This window comes from Belonocnema kinseyi, chromosome 7 (genome assembly GCF_010883055.1).
Source record: "Belonocnema kinseyi isolate 2016_QV_RU_SX_M_011 chromosome 7, B_treatae_v1, whole genome shotgun sequence".
NCBI classification, from domain to species: domain Eukaryota; kingdom Metazoa; phylum Arthropoda; class Insecta; order Hymenoptera; family Cynipidae; genus Belonocnema; species Belonocnema kinseyi.
This window is the reverse complement of record NC_046663.1, coordinates 88440167-88445237: the sequence shown is the minus strand read 5'-3', so window position 1 is coordinate 88445237 and position 5071 is coordinate 88440167.

Here is a 5071-nt window from a genome sequence, read left to right as displayed (position 1 = left end):
TTTGGATAACGCGCAAAATTAAATATTTATTTAACTGCCAGTTGGCAATAAACTTCTATTTTTTTAATGAAACAACTAAATAAACTTCGTATTTTTTCAATACTTTTCGTCTGTTTAGTTTCAATTTTTGTTGCCAAAACTTTCCTTTTTAATCGTCAAGCTTATGTTTCTAATCCCCTTTGAATCATTTGGATATTCACAAACGACTTTAGACTTTTTGGTTCAAAACTTAGTAAAATGTAGCGATCGAAAAAGCAAAAAAAAAAGGTTCGCGTGTAATTCCTGCTTTTCCTAGATGCTGGGCACGTTGTGACAACAGTATTTCTCTAGAAAAATAATAAAAACAATAAAACTTCTTTGTATAATATAATCGACAAGGTAGCTGGTACTTTTTTTATCGTTTGAAGTAGTCAAAACGCGTTTCTTTGCTTAAACAGTTTATTAAGGCTTATTGGCCCAAAATTAAACTAGAAAAAATTCTGACACGAACAAACTAATAAAAGCTGTCTATAAATACCAGCAGATTACTTCACTTATTGTCAAAACATGATATACAGAGACGTATACCTTAATCACATTTTTATTTGAGACAGCTTCAGCGCTTATGACATGAATATTTTGTTTCCTTAAATTTATGAAATTTGTTTTCTATAAATTAAGAAATCATTGATGTCAAGCTTCAGACAATCCCGATAAATACATTTTTTAAATTTATCTTAGTAGTGCAATAATTCACATTGCTTACGCAAGACAGACACATTTTTTCTATGAAGTAAATTAAAAGAAAAGAATCTTCTATCTTCAATAAGATTCAATAGATACCGAGTCACCAAAATATAAAATCAGCGGATTTTTGAAAGAGTGGCTGAAATATCAACTTTCGAAGTTTGCACTTGTACTTTGAAACCTGTTAATTTTACGAAAAAATTTTCTTAATATTAAATAAAGCAGACGGAATTTCCAGTAATTCATTTAAAAAACAGTGGCCACGAGTAATATACCCGATCAACTAGTCTATTATTCGTGTTCTGTTTTTTCAAAATACAGTCGAACTTCAATTTAAGCTCGGTTTCGGTTCTGACGCTAGGCTCCAATTGAGGTACTCTGAACGTACAAATCAGAGCCTGTGTAGTGAACAATTTTTTAAACATTTTTTGCGTTGTTTTTTAATACAAAGACAAGAGTACACCAAATATTTAACGGAACTCAGGAAGACATTTTGCTCTTCCACGTTAAAAAAACGTCACGTGCATCCTAAAATACAACCCAAGACAGATTTATATGTAAAGATCTTCGGTATACGATAATAACTTTCACTTTTTCATATACATATCAATATGTAGAAGAATACTGTACGAAGTCGAAAGAATTTGGCGTGAATTTGACGTTTCGGTGTGTCAGAACCTTGCATTAAACTTTCGAGTCATGGTTTCACTCGACTCAGGCGCGACTCCCCATATCGAGGTCTAAGATGTTTACACATCAATAAATGTCTTTCTTGCTTACATACTTACAACGTTGGCAGACTTTTGAAGATCTCTTTTAAAATGAGATCTTTCTCTTGAATAATCGGCCCGGATACCGGATAACCCCTGCTTATCGATTAATTACTTAACACATTCGAAGACGCAGGAACGCTTAGCAGTTCGAGGTTTCAAAACGCTGCAGTGGCACAACGATGGCAGAAGCTAATCGGACCTCTCTTCATACCATGTGAGATAGAGTGATAGACAACAAGGTTCGATTGAATTCGAAACAATGTTTTCGAAATCTTTCTTTCTATTTAATGAGGTTCACATAGAGGACCCAATTGTGTGCTCCCAATTCTGGTATCTATTCGTACTGTACATGCTTTGCATCGGAAACCGGATTGGTTACCGTTGGTGCGTTTATTTAAAATGATTAAATGTGTAAGAAATTATAATAAAAAACAGGTGTTTCATGAACATTGCAGTTTACTTATTCAGGGCTAAACCTGATATTGAGGTTTCAGGTTATATTGTTCTTATGTACAGTCTCTACGATGCCTGTGTTCAGCCAGAGTGCCTCACCGTGGAGACTGGTCGCACCTGATTGGTCAATGAAGACTTTTTTAAACTCGGGAGGACTGAAAGCCAAATTGAATTGGTATTATATCCATTGTTCCTATTGATGTAATTAGGGTGCTTTAAGATTTTGATTGCTTCTCTATGTTTTCTTGGAAAAATATTGTGTTTTTGTGATGACGATTGTTTTGTAAAATAAAACGTTATGTCCTGTTTCGATATGATGCTCAGATAGTGCTGCTTGCTTGCCATTCTTTAGCCTGACTTCACTGAAAGAAATGAAATTCTGATACAGTAATGTTGCGGATTAGATCAAGAATCTGTATGGCTGGAATAGACATATCGATGGCTGATCTAACGCGCAAAATGATTGTACCAGCAATTCACTTCTTTCAGTGTTTACTCTCATATTCCTTTATACGTTGGCTCGCCGTTCTTCCGATTTCTCCAATATAGACTTTTCCATAAGAGCAAAGAATTTTATATGCTAACAGATCACTGATAGGTGAATCTTTAGGGTAGGATTGTAGTCGTTTTTTTTCTCTCTCTCTCTCTTTCGCACGTTGTGTTGACTTGTTTTTCTAGTGTATTTTCTTATTGCTTTACCAATTTGTCTATTTCTGTAATCGTTCTTTTTAGCATTTATTTAACGTTTTGCAATTCCTTTTTTAAGTTAACTTTATCTGTTACGGAGACAGCTCTGTATGCAAGGGAGTTGATGACTGATTGTTTTTGAAATGGATGGTTCCATTTGGCTCAATTCTCATGGTAAACTGCTGCTCCTTAGGTTTGTTCGTAGAATTGTTTATTTAGAGAAGTAAGTATTATTGAAACAGTGTCCTATCAATGGTATGGGATCGAAGGGAAAGTTTGCAAAAAATTTAATAATATTAATTGTATAAGATATTGGTATTTTCTTAAAGAAATGTGAATCTGTTGTATCTTTTTGATAAAATGAAAAGAATTTTGGACGTGAGAGAAAAATTTTCCTGTGAATGGATTCAGTTGTTGGCTGGAAAAGCGTGTCAGGGTTTAAGCTGGTGAGTGTATTGCGCTGACGATCGATCTTAGTTGAATATTGTTTTTGGAGATTTTTGGGAGTCTGTAAAGTCTTCGAGAGATGGGATTAGTAGGTATTAATTTATATATTGGTTTGCTGTCAAGTTTAGAGTCTTTTAGAAGGGTTTTTGTTCTACTGACTATTGTTTTTGTGGGGTCATTTTAAAATTTGTTATATGTATCATCAGTTCGAAGGTCCATGATTGTGTTGTCATAGTCTTCTTTATTCATTACTGTTGTTGTTTTGCCTTTATCTGCGTGTAATATGATGATGTCTGTATGTCGATTGAGTTCTTTAATTGCAATTTTTTCTTTGTTTGTTAATTTTGAGGCCGGAAGTTGGGCTTGGCGTTAGGGGTTAGCCGTCTAACCCAGTTATACCGAGAACTTTGAAAAGTTCTTGTAGGCAACTCCAAACAAATCTGGATGCAAATTCTGATTGGAGAGCTTTCAGAGCAGTTTGACTGTTGAAGCATATGTATATGTGGTGATTAACAAACCCACGTTTGATAATCTTCCCTAGGCATACCTTACTGGTCGCGATTTCCGTTTGAAATACGGTCGGGAATATGCCCAGTGCGATCATTGTTTCAGTACTAGGTTTCATCCCAAATGCGCCATCAGTTCCAGAGCCAAGACACTGTTTAGAGCCGTCTGTTATACAAGACGAATATTCTTTCAGAATGTTATCAAACAGCATGCAAAGTATTTCATCCCCATTCAATACGCTCTTTACTGCATCATGCAGGTCAAGAAACACAACATTTCTATAAACCACCTTTAAGGAAAATCTTTATGCCTCATTTATTCTCATTGCTCCAACAATTACTAGACGAAAGATCCTTTGTAGGCTTTCCAGCTGGCTCCTGAAACAAGGTCATCTACACATCCTTTGTATGTAAGAGATTAATAAATTTAAACTACTAATTAAATTTTTACTTTCGCTCTCACGTTGCAACCGCGTAGGAAAAATTGGACACATTGTCCATGCATTGTACTATATATAGTATGTGTGTATATATATATATGTATATATATATATAGTATATGTCTAGAAACGCTGCAATCACAGCCTTATAATCTGCATGTACTATCAGAGGAGTTCGGTATGACAGCACCCTCTTCCGAAAGATACTCAGGTTCGGAGCCAGGGTAATGCACCTGCACGAGGTGTTCGAGGATTTCGCTAGCCGTTACTGTCATATCACCTGCTGGAATGCCCTCAGTTGACATGTAGGGTTTTTTTTTAAGGCTCTCTGGACTTAAGCAGTATCAGATATACTTTGATTGCCCTGCCGATGCCCCCTGCATGAGTTCCTCTTAACCGACTGTATTTCGTTCGTATATCTTGCTATATTAATCTTATACGAGTTCCAGTTTCCAGTTTTCCTGGCTCTATTAAATAGTCTCATAGATTCTTTTTTCAAAGTCTGAAGTCTACGATTTCACCAAGGAACATCCTTGTCTGGTTTTCTAATACAAAGAGAAAAATTATCATCATAAGATTTATGTATGGCCCTCTTCACCATATTTAATGCAGACTTCAGCTGGTCTACTGAACTAATAATTGCCAAGGACTCTCCAAGATCTTCCCTATATTTTACGCAGTCAGACGCTTTTGGGTTCCTATACCTAATCGGATCAGACTTTTCAGATGCCAGGAAAAAGCATGTATCTCTGTTATCTAATAGGGATGTCTCAGGCGATACGTGCCAATCCCTGAGTGTCTCGCTAATGTATATAGAGTATAAGTCAATAACCTCTTGATATCTAGTTATCACAAGGATTGGTATATTACCGCGATTAATTTGGTTTAAATCGGTAGTAAGAAGGGAATCTAAAAGGTACTCACCTCCGTGGTTGAGATACGAGGGTGGATTGATAAGTTTCCGGCCTGACCAAGAGATGGCGCCACTAGGCCTACCTTGAGGTGGCGTTCTATAGTGCCATCCTTAGATAGCTTGTAG